A 20,096-nucleotide genomic window follows, 5' to 3' on the forward strand; every position below is an offset into this window, starting at 1 on the left:
GAACTGGCTGCAGAATCAAGTCCAGAGAGTGGTGGTCAATAGCTCCATGTCCGGATGAAGATTGGTGACAAGTGGTGTCCCTCATGGAACGGTGCTGGGGTCAGTATTCCTTGATATCTTCATCAGTGACTTCGACAGCGGGGTCAAGTGTACCCTCAGTATGTTTGCAGATGACCCCAAGCTGTGGGGTGCAGGCAACATACCAGAGGGATAGGACGTCATCCTGAAGGACCTAGACAGGCTTGAGCAGTGGGCCCAGGAGAACCTCATGGGGTTCAACAAATTCAAGTGCGAGGTCATGCACCTGGGTCGAGGCGACCTCCACTACCAATACAAGCTGGAGGATGAAAGGACTGAGCACAGCCCCACTAAGAAAGATCTGGGAGTACTGGTGGATGGGAAGCTGGACATGAGCGAGCACTATGCCCTCGCAGCCCACAAAGTCAATCATATCCTGGGCTGCATCAAAAGAAGCACAGCCAGCAAGGGAAGGGAGGGGATCTGCCCCTCTACTCTGCGCTGTGAGACCTCACCTGGAGTACTGCATCCAGATGTGGAGTCCTCAGTACAGGAGAGACATAGACCTGTTGGAGCATACCCAGAGAAGGGCCACAGAAATGATCCAAGGGATGGAACACTTCTCCTCTAAGGTCAGGCTGACAGAGCTGGGGCTGTCGAGCCTGGAGAAAACAAGGTGCTCCAGGGAGACCTGATAGCAGCCTTTCAGTATCTAAAGGAGGACTACATGAAAGAACGGGACAGACTGTATAACAGGGTCTTATCACAACAGTGATAAGACAAGGAAAAATTGTTTCAGGCTTGAAGAGGGTAGATTGAGGTTGGATATAAGGAAAAAGTCTTTTACAGTGAGAGTGGTGAGGCACTGCAACAGGTTGCCCAGAGATGCGGTGGATGCCCCATCCCTGGAGACTATCAAATGTGAGGCTGGATCAGAATCTGGGCAACAAGATCAAGCAACGGATATCCCCATTCATTGCAAGGGATTTGGACTAGATGACCTTTAAAGGTCCCTTCCAACTCTACGGATTCTATGATTCTATGAAAATTCAGTCCTATCTCCAAAATATAAAAAGCATATATAAGCTTTTTCTATATCCAAAAATTAAAGTTTATGACAACCTTACACATCAAAATATGCAGAAGTTTGCTATTCCCAATATCCTGTGGCAGAGAAATCCACAGTTAAATCATGCAAGGTGGAAAAAATGCCATTTCAATTGTCCTGAACAACTCTTATTTGGGGATCCCTATTTCTTATATCATAAGGGAGACTGTACACTAGTTCTCTATTCAATTTCTCCGTGATATTCATGATTTACAGGTTTTGTCATATTCTGCAAGTCATCTCTTTCTCAGACAGTCCTCATATGTTAAGCACTACCTGTACAGAGATCATTGCATGTCTTTCATGAACCTGCTATTTTTTCTCAGACAATTTGCAGTTCACTTACATGGCATGGACTTGGCTGTGACCAAGTTACACCAAGCACTTCATGTCTCATTGCTTATTAGAAAATGTCATTTTTACTTTTCAAGAATATTACAAAAATTCTGGTGAGGCAATAATACTAAAGTGACCCAACCTAAAACAAATTACATTGCCTACTGCCCAACTTCGGAGAAGCAAACATATTTACCATGGAGGATCAGCCAGGCTATCCAGTGAAGCACATTCTTGACCTGCTTTTATAGGAGTATGCTTTTTTTTTCATTCAAACAGAGAAAAACTTAGAACAGAGATGTGGCATTGCTTTAACAGCAGGACTATCTTTTCCCTTACCTTTCTCCAGAAGAGATTTAAAGAAACAAAGCTATCAAGGTGTTCAGAACAGCTGGAGAAAGATATTGACATAATGTCAAAGAAGTGAGAAGTGCATTTCTTTCACCTCTAAAAATAGTGATCATTACAAACTTGTCATCTTTTTACAAAAGCAAATCAATGATGCTTGTTTTCTTGCTTTTACAGCATAATCTGTGCTGAGGAAGAATTATACTGATTATTTTGCCAATGTCTAAAAATCCTGACATAGAGCTGGACAGGGCTTTTCATGTAAAGGAACGCCTTTAAGACACAGATCCAAAGCTAAATTCCCTTACACCAGACTCCCTCCCTAGCTTGCAAGCACAGGGTCAGATAGAACTCTGGGACAAAAGCATTCTTTTGAGGTTGACCATGAAGATAACTGGAATCGTTCTAGTGATTTCCATGGAAGTCTGTGTATTTTCAGCCTACAGAAATAAGCTCAGTTATGCTCATTTCTATGATCTACATGAGCTGAGTAGACAAATGCCTTAAGGACTAAGCTTGAAGTCATTTTATCACTGTAGAAATGTCACTTCATTCTATATTGGTTTCAGCTAGTGCCAACTACCAGCTGCACAGCCAACCAAATTCACCACCGAAGTGGATACCAACATTTTTGAACCAACACAAACGCATACAAATTGAATCAGAATTGAGAGCTCTCCTTATCGGGAATCTCACTTCTTTTGTTAGAGCTCTGCAGAGAAACATGCACAGAGTTACCTGCTGGTTGAATAAAAGGAATAAGAGCACTAATATCACCGCAAGGAGCGTAAGCACTGATTTAAACGATCAGGTCTTTGCTGAGGTTCTATCTGAGCCCATCATCTTCCTTTCAGAGCTCTGAAGATTCCCAGGGACAGTCAAATTCTTCAGTTTTACCCACGTGACAGAAGAATAAGGTGATCTTTGAGGTCCCTTCCAACCCAAGCCATTCTACGACTCTGCACAGTTCTGAATATAAGGTGACCACTTCATATTTCTAATTCAAATTGAAAAAAACATTTAACAAAAAGCTAAACTCATTGGGAGCTGCAGGTCACATCCTACACAACAAAGAGACAACCAAAATGACAAAACTCCAATTTCAAATTCAGATCTTATGAATAAGCATCACTAACCTTCTGCAACAGCAGCACAACACAATCCTTCTGTAGGTATACTGACATCTCTGGGCTTGTTATAAATACACCAGTCAGAAAGGATCATAATTATCACTGTATTTTAATGATTTTAATAAGCTCTGAAAAATGAAAAGCAGGTTAACTATTCATATGTACCTGTCAGATTTCATTAAAACCACACGGCATCTTGATGCTGAAAGGTCTCATTTGACACATTTTATCTCCAGGTCAAAACACAGCACTTAGATCTTCTCCGAATGCAATCATATCACATTTACAGCATCTGTTTTTCTCCATAACAAAGGAAGATTTCAAGAGGGGAACACATAGGAAAGTCCTGCTTGACAAATTAGGTTTAAAAACAGTAATTATCCCAAACTTTGCTTAGGTCATTTGTTTCTCCCTCTGCTGATGGCATTATCCATTACTTGCAATGAGCATTGTTACCTCTGTGCTGGGTGCTGTGCAGTCTCCAAATAAACAAAACAAGAAATCTTTTGGCAATGCAACAATTACTTGATTACATTGATAAAGAGTAACACTATGGAATCATTGCAACAAGATTTTAAAAAGTCATGAAGAAAAACCTTTTTTTTTTTTAAACTTAAGGGAAAAAAATGTTTGGCTTTAATTAAAGATTAACATTTTAAGTAAGAAATTTTATAAGTCTTTCGTATTGAGGAGCTCTAGGCATAGACCAGGATGTGAAGGATGTGCCGCCTTTCTGCCATAAGGAAAGAGTAAGGGATGTGTTTGGAACCCAGAAGATGGAGAAAACCAACCTCCCATTTGGTGTCTGTGGTAAGATCACCAACTAACTCTACTAGGTGAAGAGGTAGTGTGGTTTTTTTTTTTTTCCAAAGTCATAAAATAACAATAAAAAGACCCCTTATCTCAAAGGAAAAAATAAAAAAGCCACTTTGTGCTACTCTGTCATTCCTCTCTAAAGCTTTGAGGGAAAAGTACATTACAATAATCTTTCTTCTCCTGAAAAAGAGCTGTCTGTTTGAAGACAACCTTTGGCTCTCTCCTTGCTGTGATATTCCTGATTTTGTGTAGCCAGAAGTTCCTGGCCTGAAAACAGCAACTCTCAGAAGAAAAAGGAACATGAGCAGACAGTCTATAACAAGCAGCCAAAGGAAGGGACAATTATTTTATGTATTTTTAAAAAAAATCCATCAGACAACAGCTCCTTCTAAACAGATGTAGAGGTTATAAATATTTTAGATAAAACATTTAAGCATGCCTTTGTTTAAGAACAAAAATTCTGATTTAAAAGTGATACATCTAAGAAACGTAACAATTGTTTGCTAGGAAGAATACAATTTATCATAAATAATGCAGTAATTCCCCAGTGCCCTTTTAGTCTGGTAAGTCTTTTAAGCCTTTTATTTCATTTCCAAGGGCACTTTTCCCCTTGCCTAAATGCTTTGGACCTGGGGGGGCCATTTAATGCCACACCCTTTGGGGAAGATGCATAATTCCCAAGGGGTTCAACGAAGCAGAGATCTAGAGATTTTTGTTCACTTTGGAAATCCAAAAAAGACAACTCAAAAGAACAAAGTCGGTTAACATGAAAGCAATAGTGCCAAGTGGCTGATATGTTGGCCAGGAGTTTCTGCAGAAAACACTGTCAAGGTTAAATCTGAGATATTCAAGTTCAGCTGCAGACTTCCCGTGTGAAACCAAACTTGCTGTGCAGACTTTCTCTGCTTTTAAATGAGAAAAGTGAATCCTTTTCCTTGTTGGACATGTTTAAATCCAGAGCTCTACAAGGATCTGAGGAGAGAACTGCAACATCCTTGGCTCAGCCAGGCTCTCAATGCAGGCCCACTAAATACAGGGACCCAAGAAGTAGTGGCGAGGCCAGATAATTTAATGAGAAAGCTTCAAGCAAAAAGTTAGTTTTATAAAGTTACTCCTACATTCAAAGTATAGAATTTAATCCATCTCATACCCTTCCTAAAGGATGCTTAAAAGTCTTGAGGAAAGAAATGCAAACTGTAAGGCTTTGTGGAGCAGCTCAGGGCCTAGCAGCCATGCCTGTCCGTGCTCCCCAGCCATAAATCATCTTCAGATTGACAGAACGGCAGATACTGGCTAAAAAGGGACTGCTGTATCTCCAGTGAAAATACAATAGAGGTCCTTTATCACAAATAAATAAATGAGCACTTACTAACAGCGCCCAGGACACAAGGAGGGTCTGTCCACGTGGAGCTTTGGCCTCAGACAAGGTTGCACACCAGCCCAAAGTGCACGGTCTGAAAGAGTAGAGGTGCTGCAAAAGGTGACCTGACACACACACCTTGAACTGCAATCCAAAGACCTGGAACGCATCCCATCCATGCTGGCAGACCTCCTTACTTCTCTATTCCAGCATCTCCTTTTCTCCTTTAGCCATTCAAGGTAAGAGGTTTGCCAACAAAGCTGCTCGTTTACATTCACTGAGGGTACAGAACTCGGCTTCGGCACAAAAGTACAAGATGAATTTCACAAGCAAACACAGGAGATACTGTAGCTCATAAGAGATACCATTAACAGCAAAAGGCTTTATTAGGAGACACTTTCTCAGCTCTACCAGCGATTCCTTTTCCTTCCAAGGATACTGACACAGACCAGGCAAGAGTTTTCCTGCAGGATACTCAAGAGATGCTTGAAGCTACTCACTAACATTAGGACAGCAGAGGAATACCATAAGGGAAATCACCAGCCAAATAAAGATAATGGTAAGAAATTAGTACCATGAAAGAGGATTAGCTATACTGAGCTTAATAGGATCACATATCACCTAAGCCAGAAAATGTAAGCAAACACGGGCAGCAAATACCACTCTCCCTGCCTCCCTCCCACAGGCAGATGTTGCAGCTGGTTCAGTTGTACCCATGGCATCTCTTTAGAATAAACGTGGCCATCTGAGGTTTCTAGGAAATAATGACCTGCGCTAATTACTCTAATGAGGATTGTACTTTGCACTCCCGGGACTTCCCCCTTGCTAGGTTTCTTTTCTCTTTAATACAAAAACACAGTGTTCAAGGACCTAAGTCTAATGAGTTTGGTGGTGTCAGTCCGGTTTCTCTTGGAGCAACCTCCATAACCTGCAAAGCCAAACACTAATTAGGCCCCTTGTTGCTACTGTCTGCAGTAAAGCCAAGGACAGAAGGGATATTAACCTACCTCCTTTATTAGTGTAATCTTAAAGCGATCCCTGTAGATTTAAACTGAATTAGAGCTGCAAAGGGTCAGGAAGAAAAAAAATACACATTCAGACTCCTCACCTCTGCTTGAGGACAAATCAAATATTCCAAGGCTTGATGCATCCCCGACTTATACCAATGTAATTATAGCTTCAGTGAAGGTCATTATATTGATTTGAAACAGGTGAAAATACAAGCAGAGCTCCCCCCATCCTCTGATTCCTGAAGCAGTAAGTGCCTAGCCAAGGATTTGAGGCAAAGAAGAAGCCTACAAGCAATGCAGTAGTGAATTCTGTTGGTACCAAGTTTTTTTTTTTTTGTCTTTTTTTTTTAAACCTATGGAAAAAGTTTGTTGTGTCCAATAATTTTCTCAGTACTGAATTCATGTCAGGTACTGTGATAATTCCCCTCTGGGTCTCACAGAGCACTTAACATAACATACCAAACCTTCCATGCATCCCTTTGAGACTTGTGTGGTTGAAGAAGGAGTGGCTACGCTAATGGCAACCAGTCCCACAGGCACTGTGGGAGCTAAACTCATGAACTGGGGCACTGGGGAGCAGTTAGCACTGTCTGCTCTGCTGCCTGTTAGCAGAGGGATGGGGCAGATAAGGCAAGAAATCATCAGTTCATGAACCTGAGGCTGCTGAAGACATTCTTGCTAGTACGTGGCTGCCTCCTCATGCTGGCCCCAAGTCAGCAAAGCACGTAATGGAAAGGAGAGAGCACACTGCTGGGATTCCAGGTTACCTGGAGAGAGCTTTTTTGGAGGGAAGTTTTTTGGAACTTACCAGCTCCAGACATGCATTTATAGATAGCATTAATAGCAAGAGAGAACAGCTCAAAGTTTTAAAATCAATCCATTGCAAATTATTCCAAATTCGGATGCCCAAAAATGAAATGCAGAGTTCATAACAGATGAGTACCTCCTTCTGAAACGTCCTGAACCACAGCTTTACTAATTTTTGCAAACAACATAAAATCAACAGGACAATGACATGGAGTCTTTGCACACATTGCAATGTCCACTCTGAGCACTAGAAAAGAAACCTCTGCACATTTCCTAACACGACCACATTTTTTTTCTGTGATTTTTACAGTAGTAGCAGTTAGGAAAATAAAAAACAAAGGGAGCCATAATGGTGTAAATATTGGTTTAAGGAATGCTTGCTCTTAGGAGGTCACTAGGGAGCACGTGGAGAACACGCAACAGGAGAGGTGCACAAGAAACTGGTGGGGTTCTGGAAAGCAAACTAATAGCAGAGACAGGAGCATTTGCATCAGTTGTCAGTGTTCTGTTGGCTAGCCAGAACCAGATGGCAGCCCCCCACCGCAGCCACATTCTGCACTCATCATCCACGCACAGCTCCCACTGAAGCCCGCTAACGCCAAGCAAACAGCAAAACTCTGCTACAAAATCCAAAAACTTCAGCAGCAATTTCTGAGGAAGATCAGGGCCTGCTGCTCACTTACCCTATAGCTGCTTCACCCTAGGAATACAAAGAGGGTGTGATTCTAAGCATCTTCTCTGACACAAAGCCCACTAAAGTCAACACATGTAACACAACTGAAGGCACGATACAGCTGGAAGCAGCAGAAGAATATAGCAGTGAGCGTTTGATGCAACAGCAGTTTAAATGTTGGGCACTCTTTAGAACCAAGAAGAAACAAGCACCCTGCTTGTGAGCAACTGCATTTTGAACCTTCCTTGGAAGAGGCAGAGTAAGCTCAGCATGTTTCTGTCTATTGTGCAATGTGAACATCCACCTTGTTTTCTTTGTCTGTGGCTCTACATTGCTTAAAATCTACCGGTTCATAATCTCCTTTCAGAAGATTTAGTTGGATTTGTATGGCTGAAGGAAGAAGAGGGTGCATTGGGTACTGGAAGAAAGGGGAGGAAAGCAAAATCTTTAAATTGCCGTCTCTCATCAGAGTAACCAAAACCTAAGGCTGATGACTTCAGGTCGGGATTTGTTTCAAATCTGTGTCGGGAGCAACTGCACGCTGCTGGGGATTGGCAACGAGATACAGAGCCTTTCACCCTTTAGGACACCAGTTCAAACCCAGGTCATGAGTGGCTTTAAGCAATAGCAGGGACAGACTGGAAACAGATTTTCCCTGGTAATCTAAAAGCAAAGCGGAGCTCTGCTGCAGCTGGCTGCAGTGCGAGCCCTGCTCCCTATGCACTGCGAGCTCCCTCTTCTGTCCTGCTCTCACTGCCAGGGACACAGCACAGGAAACCCAGGGCTCTCAGGCAGTACACACTGGCATTGCTCACTGAGCACAAGCAGCTTCCCATTGCTTACAACTCCCCGCTCAGACAGAAGCCCAAGAAACGAAAATCCCAGCCACTCAAAGCAGCATGAAGAATATGCATTCCACTCACTGAAAAAGAACCCATGATCTCAGAGCATGTACTGAACCACTGGTCAATTAATTAAGAAGTAGGTTCACATAAGAATGAAAAAAACTTGGGGACTTGCACTGTGCCCACATTTCTGTGCAAGTGTTCACTGCCACAGTTTACATCCTTGAAAGTCTCCTCTCAGTTGCAGAGTATCCCAGAAACTGCCCCATTCCCTCACAGCAGTAATTCTTTTCTTCTTTAACAGTAACCTTTCCTGTTTTCATCCTTCAGTCCTCAGCCTTCAGCCCCATTGTCCTACCAGTCATCCAGAGTGGGAAAAAACCCTAAGAACAATCACAGGATGGCTTTGGTTGGAGGAGACCTTCAAGACCACTGAGTTCCAACTAAACACAAAGCTCACCGCAGTCAGTTCCAAACCTGTGCCCCTTTTGCATGACTTCTATCAAAGCCACACTACCCCATGCCAGCTGCATGAAGTGACAGAAATTAGCAGGGTCTCTTGATTGCCATAATTCCCTTGAGTTTGTTGCTGCCAGCTCCTGAGCAGCCTGGCACACGTTCAGCTTGGAAAGTAATGTACAAGCCTTACATGATTTTATGAACTGGAGATTTAATCTGCAGTCTTCCCAAAAATCAGGCACATTTGGAGTCAAAATGAGATGCCGTGTTAGCCTTTTCAGTTGTAGCTCTGTAAATTAAGCCATCCCAAAGCTGACATTTACACAGTCTCCTTTACCTGCAGAAATGCAAGTACATACTACGAAAGATGAGCAAAATTAAGTTGAATTTCAAGGTTGACGCAAAGAAAATTCATGCACATAAGCTTTCTGGATTTTCCTTAGAAAAGGATCTTAGCATTTCACATCAGCGTTTACTGGGGATCCTTGTGTACTGAGAACTCAATGGAGATGCAGCAAATAAGAGCTCAATTCAGGACAGCCCAACATTTGATGCATGCAGTTCCCTGTAGACCCATGGCTGTGCCATCCTCCTGGTGACTTCAGAACAGTCACTCCCAGGCCAGACTGATCTTAGTCACACTGACCAAGGGATGGTTTTGATTTTAAACCATTTTAGCAGCCGAATCATTATTTTCAAAGCAACTCCTTAGGCCCACAGTATTGAAACACAGATGATGTTTTTCACAGCACCTCATTTCAACAAGTGAAATCATTTTCATGGAGAAAATTGACAACAATCGTAGGCTCCACCTTACATGCTATCTACAAGCTCTGTACTCTTATACCTGTAATCTGTAACAAGCACATCTTCACCAAAACCTCTTTTGGGGAAAGAAGAAAAACAACCCATCCTCCCAACGATCTGAATTCAACAGCAAGCATTTTCTGCAGAGAGAAAACAGCCATGAGGTCACAGATAAAGAATTCATATACAAGGGAACACGTCCAGCTGATTCTCAGAGCACCCTCGCTAATTATTTGAAGGGATTGTGATTTCTGTGCAGGTGCACCGAGCTCCCAAAGCTCAGTTCCCCCCAGGAACCATTAGCAGGGCACCCAGCAAAGCAAGGGCTGTTCTTTAGTGCCTTGCTTGACAAGGAACAAATAACTCACATTTTATACAATTTCATTCTCAAAACATGCTGTCTGCTCATTGTTACAGCAAGAATAATAAAATGGAAATCGCTTTGTTTTGACAACTGTTGAGTAAAGCTTGCCATGCTTCAAAACATTCAGTAGTATTTTCTGCAACATATAGGTTAACCAAAAAAGCACTAAATCAAGAAAAGAGAAAAGCCCAAATATTCACAAGAAGGCATATGCTCCGTTTTGTACACTGACTAAACTCTACTTATCCGTACAATTTGGCACAGTAATTACACCAAAATGTTTCTCTGTGAAGGCTGAAAGTAGAAGATGTTCATTGCATTTCTGCATTTCAGTATGATTCTCCAAATTTGGCTGCCTCACCGTTCGCGTGTCAGTCAGGTACATCAGGAAAGAAAAGGATGAAAGCACAAAGGTTCTACTGAATGCTCCCTAACAGCAAGAAAATATAACCAATGAGTTCCTTAGGAAACACAGCATTTAGTGCAATAAATTTACCCAACAGCCCAGTTTGCCAGTCAGCAGTTCCTGATTGTATGGTCTCTGCTGGTCCTTTTTCTTAAGGAAACTGCATGCACCTTGCACAGAAAAAGATGGAAAATCAAATAAATCCAACCACAGCAGGTGATAAATGTGATAAATCTAATAGTAACGAAACAGCATGGGACTTCTCTTAATGAGGAGCACAAATTACCTATGCTGAGTGACTTACATGAGTGAGGCTGCAGGACCTACAACACAATTCTTAAGTGGACATTCTATTCATGTTAAAAATCCAATCAGTATGAGTGGCAGCTGCAGGACGTTGCCTTAACAATGTTGGCTAGATGAGGTGGTTCTTTTTTTAGATATTTCTATACTGGAAAATCTCCTTGCAGAAATGCAATTATACCTGCAAAATATGTTTTCACTGGTCTACTTTGTGCTATTTCCCTGAACTCTCTGGCCAGTGTGCATTCCATCTGCAGGAGAGGGTTTACAACACTATTCTTTCCATTGTATGCAAGAGGTTATTAGAAAGGAGGCACTACTAAGCATCCAGTAGGAAACAACACCCAGCAACTACTTTTTGGAGGCTCTCATTAGAACTGGCTCAAAATTTTATTTCTGCTTCAATTCAAGCTTCAATTCGAAATATTAAATAGATTTGACAATATTTAGGGCATTATGTTTTTCAAGGGATGTGCTTGAGGCAAGGACCACAGGTAGGAAATTAATACAAGCAACTGTTTGGTGTCAGCATAACAAAAACCAGTTTTCTGCTATAACCTGCAGACTGTAACCTGCACAATTACAGTCTGTAATTATAGGGTGCTTGTAGGAGCTTTATTGACTGGAGATATTTCCATACAACACTATCACAGCTGCCAAACAGCTCCTTCACAACAACAACCACAGCACAGGTTTATCCCAGTTTCAGACACTGTGCTCTCAGAGGGGGAAACATCAGGAGCTGGAGAGCATTTTGGCTGACCTATGGCTGGGTGAACAGGTGAGAAATTCAGATGTGAGTTCTTCGCAAGCAGAATAACACAACGATTTGTGTATATGCTTTAATTACAAGAGTAGTAGATGTTATCTGTATTGATAGCATATTGATACTACTACCTGTAGTACCAATTTCTTATCACCTTGTAATATAGAAGATTGATTCTATAAGCATACTTGAAATCCTTTGACCACAGCCAGGCCTTTGGTTCCCACAGGGAAGATCAGTGAGATAACACTGTATTCAAACGATCCTAAATAGGAATGTCTCTTCTTGGCCTCTCTAGTGTCAGCTGAGCAGGATGAAGTGCTCAAACCCATCCTGAACTAGTGCTGAGTTATTATTCCCATGTACTACCCATGGGAAAGATGCATGGAGATACTCCTGACTATAGGAGTAACCTAAAGAAATCGATTCGCAGATTAAATCACTGACAATGGAACACTTCACAAAGAAAGAGCTGAGGTCTGAATTCCTGGGCATCCTAAATTCATGGCCTGAGATCACACTGAAAGGTTATAGGGTACTTACAGAGTAGTTAACTTCCCAGGCTTGCTGCCTAACCACTGAACCATCCCTTTCTATTGCAAAAACTTTGCAATAGCTTTTGAGGTACCGGCTACCTACATTTTATTACTTTTTTTTTTTTTGGAACCCATTCGTTAATTCCTATGCCATTTACACTATATCATATGACAGAGAGAATACCTAATGATAGGCAAGTTTGTTGAAGCCAGTAGCTAATTTAGATCTGGCTCTCTTTCACAAACCAAGAATCTTCATCTGTCCTTTTAAGTTATCCTCAAAAGACTATTTCAACACTGCAGATGAAGACACAGTCTTTTTAAGTAACTGTTTTTATCCTCTTTGGGAAGCAATTAAAGAGTGCAAGAAATTAACACCTTCTGTTTCTATTTTTGTCATGGATGGATAATTGGTTTGTTTTAAGAGAGAAAAAAACTAGCCAGACGTTGCCAGTCTCAACATTTCTAACTACTTAAAGATCATCAGCGGAAAAACATTTTACCAAATTGAAGGACAACATTTCTAACAGGTTCCCAGATTTCCACGCAAACGCATGCACCCTCCAACAACCAGTTTGTCAGCAATGGGACTGTTCAGGCCCTTGGAAGTACATACCATTTCTTCAGCAGATGCCTTCATCAATAAGCTCCTGCCACCAGAACTCCTTGTAATTCTTCTCTGTGGGACATCAACCAAGTTGTAAAGCAATACACAAGTCTCTGCACAAGCAGATCCCAAGCATGCTTCTCCTTTCCTTACTATACCACCGTTGCTACATTGCCTTCCTTGCCAAAACCAGATGTACATTTCAGCTGAAGGTGAATACGAAATGAACTAATGCAGATAGTGTTGATCACCCAATTTAGGATGAGCTTAAAAAGAAAAATGAAGAATTACAAATGTGAGAACTCTGCCCAGTCTGTGCAGGAAGGAGGAAATGATGTTCAGTTTGCGTTCCAGAACAGTTCTGTTCAGCAGGCACTGTCAGCAGCAATTAGCAGCATGATCTATGTTAGCTTTTTGTCAATACTGTAACTAGTTTAGAGATAGTCCCTTCAACTACAGTCTGGGAATCAGCTTTTGTAAAGACAAATCTGTGCAATCACTAAAATTGATCATGAGCGGATGAGAGAATTACAGAAAGTTTCTGAATTGGATGTATACACAGTACACACACTTAAACTTGAAGGCTTTGAAATTCAATTACAGAAGCTAAAATAAATGACCATAATGTTTTCCATTATCAGACACATAGAAATCATTTTCCCTTCCTTCCACAAAAAAATTTCGATGACTTCTTCCTAATCAACAAACTTAACCTTTTATCAGAGTTGTCCTTCAACAATGTACAAAGTTGTACATTAAGTTAAAATAATGCACCATAACTGCAGAACAGCATAGCAGAGGATTTTCAGTTTCAAAACACAAGATCCTATTTTCAAAATCAGGTATCAGGTGCTTATAATGCATCTGGACTAACCAGATAAAAAGCAGAGCACTGCACACAGCCCTTCAATGCAGCACCTAGATCGTGGAAAACAATTGTGCAATTAATGATTTCCTCACGCTCATTCAGCCCTCGCCTGAGACATGCATTGTGTGAGCTCTGGAAAACTCACATTATGTCCACACGGATGCTCAACAATAAGCCAGCTTTGCCAGTCAGGGAAGGGAGGACTTTGCAGCCCAGTTACAAAAACTGCCTTCAGCTAAAGAACCGTCGCATTGAAGGCCATGGCATCACCCAATTCATTGGCCCTTTGTCTCTCCACGTTCCTCCTGATGGAAGAAACTGGAGCTTCTACCTCTGATAGCCAAGATCAGTCTTAGCTGATCAGGCTTTTTAGCAGAGGATTTTATTTCAATGGCACTTTAGCCCATACGGCAAGGCACAGTGACAGTATTACCCTGTTTAAAACGCTGCAATCACATCTAAGCTGTCTCAGCTACTCCTAAGCTTTATTTTATAGCTATATAAAATCTACATTAGAGAAGCATTCTAAGCCTTTCCCTCTCCATCCTCCCTCTTCCTCCTTTTCATGCAGTGTGGTTGGGACACCAGTTCTACATTGCCACCAAAGGCGCTTTCAGTTGTCAGAGGAGCAAAGGAGAAGAGAAAACAAATGCAGAGTTGCCAAGGTTACTGACAATCCTTGCTGAAGAAATGAACGAAATTGATAGGGAGGAGACAGGATTAAAAAGATACTTGACTCTAACTTTATTTTTACATACCTCCTGTTTCAGACGTGACTGGTCCTGGGCATTTTTTTCTTCTTCTGAGAAATTTAAATTTATTTGTATTCATCAGTAATTCATCTGCTGTCTTGCGAATGTAAGACTCAAAGAGTACCAGTGCAAGTGCCCATGCTCCACACTAAGGCTCCTGCATGCCACGTTACAGTCAAATGATACGACACATTTATGATACCTCAAAAATCTTAAGCCAGAAATAGTAAAGCTAAAAATAATACTTTTTCCCTCTGCCGTGGGAAAGATGAATAAAAAAGATGCCTTTCCTCCTAAAAGTACAGAAAGGAATTGGCTGCTGTGCCTGAACCTTAAGTCTAATTTCTTCACTGTGTCTCATAAGCCCTCTGTTGCAAACAAGTTCTTCCCCTTTGTCTCTGACAGGAAGATGAAACTGCCTGCACTGCGCCTTTGATTTTGCAGCACTGATTTTCAGCCACTTGCTGTGGACTGCTAGCTACAAAGTTACGCTTGCTACTAATAAGCTTGTTTTTCTTCGTTACTTTTCACAGGGCTCTCAACACAGCCTTGAGATTCCATGCAGAGAACCACTATGCTATGCGAGCAAAATCACATTACAATAGTAAAGCACTCTAGCATCAATGATCTCAAGTGCTAGAAATTAGGTATTTGGTTTCCAGTTGCCAAGTTAATTCCACCAGACTCTCCCTCGGAATCACAAACAAACCTTCAGTCATTCCCGTAGAGATTTCACATCCAAAGATTTAAATCTTTAGATGAGAAAGAAGCAAGGAGTTATCTCAATTGCAATGTCAAGCCCCAAGCACTGTAGGTATCTACTGTCAATTGCTCATATACATGTTGTCTTCTGTTAGGCATTGGCACTGGGTTCACACTGTATATGGAACTGGCTGATGGAAACAAGTCAACACTGAAAACAGAAAAAGGTGTTATTAACAAGTTCTACTTACCAGAAGGAAAACTGTAATAGAATGTCAAACTAGAACTTACAAGCTTTGTTTTCATCACTGTCCACCATGAAAGAATGATAAAATAAAGCCAATGGGATTTGTTGTGCCACCAACTCTTGAGATTTGTACAGTTACAAAAGTCCACATCACCATAGGATTTAATCCTTTTCCCCCTGGGCCCCTAATTTATCTAATGTTCTCTGTTTTAAGTGAATTAATATGTGGTGGAGTTTGAACAGTTATTTATTTTCTTTTTGACAAAGAATAAATATGATTCTTTAGTCAATTTCTTAATCACAAAATTATGAACTTATCAGATTAGAAAGCTCATTCCACAGCAAAACCATTTGTCAAGTCAGAAGCAAGAACCAGATGCTTAAATCTTAAAGAGCTTGTATTTGTCACAAAAGACATAAAGGCCCATAACTACGTTATATATTGGCCATGTCAAAGCTTTGATTTCATTTGATCTGCAGTGGGTAGCTTATGCAAGACAGTCGTGTCCTAATGGCTCTGCCTTTGAAAATTTAGTGTTTGGGAAGGAAGTGTCTCTAAATGAAAAAAGTCCAGGAAAGATCAGATGGAAATGCAATTGCATCTATCATTAAGGAACTTGTGCTCTTTTATAACATCATCATATAAAAGTAGCACGCAAAGGAATCAAGTGTTCATAAAAGACTAAAACCAACTTCATAGTCCCATTACTCTTAAATAAATGCAGTAAGATGCCTTTAGCCTAACTGAGAATCAATCAGAATTAGTGTGCACTTTGTATAAAGCCACAGGTACCAAACAACTCTATACATAGGAAATAAGAACATACAGTGAAATTCCACCATCTAAACACATTGGATCAGTTGGCAACCCTGCCCATGGCAGGGGGTTGGAACTAGATGATCTCTGAGGTCCCTTCCAACCCAAGCCATTCTATGATGGGGTACAAGTTTGGAACGGCCAGATTTGATTTCATTTCACCACATGCAGTGATGAAATGGAAAGGAGATGCAGAGATGCCCAAACTGCTTTAAGTTCTGAAAGCAGTACAGCCTTTCACCAAGACATCTGCAGGTACCATCCTACATTTCCAGAAGCCTGATTAGCTAATTCAAGCTGGTTTGGATATTTTCTGTGTATTATTGCTTGGGACAAGGCAAATGTAATTTCAGCAAGAAAAAATTTACACCAGCACCATGTCATGTTAATATAACAAAAGCCCTTTCACCATGACTTGCATATACTTAATCTTCATTACAATTACATACTGCTTTCATATGATGGTTTCAGCGCATAAACATTACAGAAAGAAAACCAAAGAATTTTAAATTAATTCCCAAATTCAAAACTCAGAACTTTCTATTTTCTCACTTGAATAGAAGAGTCAGAATTTAGTACTATGTTATAAATACACTGAAAGTCACACTTTGACACATCCATATGCTACATGCTTCACTGGATATCCAGCAAACAGATTAAGCACGTGTTTCAGCCAGAGTGTAAAAATGCACTTGACTGAAATATAGGGAGGACACTGCATGTCTCTGTGTATGAACATGATAAATTGGACTTGACAAGTTTTAGTAAAAACTTTCATCTACTGTTCAAATAACCAGGACACAGTTACGTAATAAAAGTGTTCTTGTGATCAATAACAAAAAAAAATCATTTTTGAGCAGTATTGAGAATGGCTCAAATAAAATCCTCTAATAAACCATGAGCTGTTTCATATCATTGTGAATGCATAAATAGATTCCTTTACTTCTGCTTAATTTTTACTTTTCAAAGACCCACTTCAATGTCATTTTACTTAACGAAGCCCTTCTGTGTTGAAACTGCTATGAAGAGCATTAGCCACACAACTACACCTCAGGTAAAATTAGCTCACGCAATTCAAACTCATATTGCATGTGACCTTTTCCATCTTTCTAGTCTGATTTATTTTTGGACGCTTTCAGATCATGTCAGGATTTGCAGGCATTAGAGGGTGAAGGATCAGAATAAATGTTGATTAGAGAGAAGGAAAGATCCATACCTCTAAGGAGAGCAAATATCAATTTCATAAAGGAAACAAACCTGAAGAAGCTGAAACAGCTAAAGCAAAGCTACAGCACCTACTCCCCATTTCATATAATTTCTCTTTACTACAAAATGTTCTCAAGGTTTTTGACTGTTTGCTTGCTCAAGTTTGCATATATTGAGAAGTACCATTAGTTCATCCGGTACTCAAGAGAGAAACAAAATAAGGATCTGGTATAACTCAGTGTTGCCATGTTGAAACAGAGGATTTCTTACTGGAGATTAAGAAATAGTGATGACTGCTTGAGACCAGTCTCTTTCAAGTAAGGGAAACAAGTGCAATGTCACTGAAAAATATTTGCCTTGTGACTTTTCCCATTTAGAATTCACCATCTTCAACACGAGTCAGCATTCAGCTCTTCAGATTCCTCTGACTCAGCTGCCTGGAAGCAGGAACACTTGAAATCGCATGGAAGTGTTACGCAGAACGTCACCATAAGAGACTACAGTCCAACAGTTGCAGATAAGAGGATTAAGCATCAATATTATTCATTCTGTTTCTATCCAGCCTTCCCAGTTACATTCCTGTCGTACATCCACTAATACAGCACTTTAGCAGCAAAGTATAGCAAAGATCTGGATCTGTCTGTTGAGCTTCAGGCACCTCCTTTCATTTCCCTGTACTAATGTGTGCTCATTTCTGGAAAAGCTAATTTTTTTGGCCTATTTAACTTGCATATTAATCTCCATCGAACTATACAAAATGAATTTCAATCTTCATGTAAAAAATGGGAGAATGGTTTTCCATTCACACCCCTCTTGATTTTCATCAATCAACCTTTTCTGCTTAAGTACTGTTTAATAAAAAAAGTCCCAGATGGCTCCTAAGATTTATCTTGGCATCGCTGTGATAGAAAATACTGCCTCAGCTCCCACATGTAGTTGCTCATGAGACCGACTTTATAGATTCAGATACATCTCTTTTGCGACTTTCTCCTGCCTCTGAGGAACACCAAAGTCCCTCCTTGATTTGTGCACTGGGTTTATCCGTGTTCCTAGCAGAAGGGCTCCTCCACAGCTCCCCTCCCAAGGTAGGAAGCCCTGCACATACCTCATCCCACATGACCCAGCCCACATCAGGCACTGCCTCATTATCGCTTCAGATGCAGTACAAATGCATCTCCCATTTCTATCCATGTCCTCATGTGATAATGCCATTATGCAGAAGTGAGGTATTGCAGTGGGGCCTGCTTTGTTCAGTAAGTACTGACAGCTGAAGGATCTTTCCCCATGTCCCCTGTGTCACTAAGTATGGACAAAGAGTGACCAAAACAAAGCAGAAGAAACAGGAAAGTAGCTAGTCTGTCTATGAAGACAACAGATGAATGGGAAAAAAACAAGCATAAAATTAACTACAGCAAGGAATTTGCTTGTAAAATATTGTAGCAGTAAGCAGTAGTGATAAGGAAAAACAATGTGATTTTGGCCTTGGAAATTATCAAAGTCAGGTTAGACCAGGCTCTGAGCATCCTGATCAAGCTGTGGTCGTCCCTGTTCACTGCACGGGAGCTGAACTTGATGACCTTTTAGGGTCCCTTTCAACTCAACCAATTTTATGACCCTGTGATTCTACGAACTTTTGGCACTGCATTCAGGTTTAAAGATCTGCCAACAATACAAAGCGATGATGGTCAAAGCAATACAGCTGTGCCAACTCTGCAGTGAAGTTATGAAGCAGAGATGGTTAATCCTAAACAAAAAGGGAAATAAAAGTTATTTGCATAAAGTGCAAGTGTAACACATTTCTGTGTTATGGACTATGCTAAATTACATTTAGTGTTAGTATTCTGTAATAGCTTTCATATCGCCCTATGTGTACTCAATACAACAATCAAATTTCGGTCTCAGTTGTAACAAGGAAATGCATGTTGCTATAAAAATTTAAGTTACTGTATATTCAAGGCCCTTTCCAAAGCTCAGTGGAGTCCTTGAATGCATTTGTTCTCAAAGTCCGTAGGGTTCAATCATTACAAATCATTAGCAACTGAAACTGGCAGTTGTAATGGTGCCCAGGGGACCTGGGCACTCAGCTTCCATTATGCTTCAATTTCACTTTGTTATCTAAGATACCACTGAACTTTTGAAAATACTGGCATAAACAAGACCCAGGGTAAGTTACAGTACAACAACAACAAAAAATTGAGTATAGAATAAAGTATTTCACACAGTGTTTCTTCTTTATATATGGGAGAGCTGTATCTATCAGTTAAAATGTACCGAGAAGTCCCCAAATTATCCTGAGATTTTCATAGTTCCAGCCTTCTATTTGTGATGTGAAAACAACTTGGATCATTTACTGTCCCCTCAATGCCTCTGGAATGCACTGATGATCCAGGAGAAAGGTCCCTTTGTTAATATTTTACTCCAAGTTTACTGCTGAGAATTTCAATTTGTGTATAATAGACTAAAACCATAAAGGTTAAAACAACCAGATTGAAAAAAAAATTACACTGCCGCTATAAATGCTGTATAACAAGTAAATGCTGCTCCATATGCCACAAGATTGCTCACATGTCAAGACATTTTGTGCAGAGGTTATAGATGGAACAGTTCTATTGTTAAAGACAAACCTGCCTTGGGATCCATTGATTTTCATATTAGGACTGGCTGAAGATTCGCAAGGACTATCAAGTACACACAGATGCACACATACACACAAATGCTCCTCCTGAGAGCAACACCGATTGCCAAAAAGGATAATACAGAAACAGAAACTCTGCCTCCCTGAGCATTAACCACTGTAAAAGAGAA

General features: G+C 40.7%; 1 protein-coding gene across 15 annotated transcripts in view; it reads right to left on the bottom strand.

Moving 5' to 3' along the window:
* The window catches only part of LRRTM4 (leucine rich repeat transmembrane neuronal 4), a 504,688-nt gene that overhangs the window by 233,953 nt on the left and 250,639 nt on the right, over positions 1 to 20,096 (bottom strand). The window contains exon 1 of one of the 15 annotated variants that reach the window (XM_021374979.1): positions 5,126 to 5,208. The exons of the other annotated variants lie outside the window; for them this stretch is intronic. The gene's annotated coding sequence lies outside the window, so the exon portion shown is untranslated. Of the gene's footprint in view, positions 1 to 5,125; positions 5,209 to 20,096 lie in introns of those variants that run through there. 15 annotated transcript variants of the gene reach the window in all.

Source organism: Numida meleagris, chromosome 21 (genome assembly GCF_002078875.1).
Source record: "Numida meleagris isolate 19003 breed g44 Domestic line chromosome 21, NumMel1.0, whole genome shotgun sequence".
Taxonomy (NCBI): Eukaryota; Metazoa; Chordata; class Aves; order Galliformes; family Numididae; genus Numida; species Numida meleagris.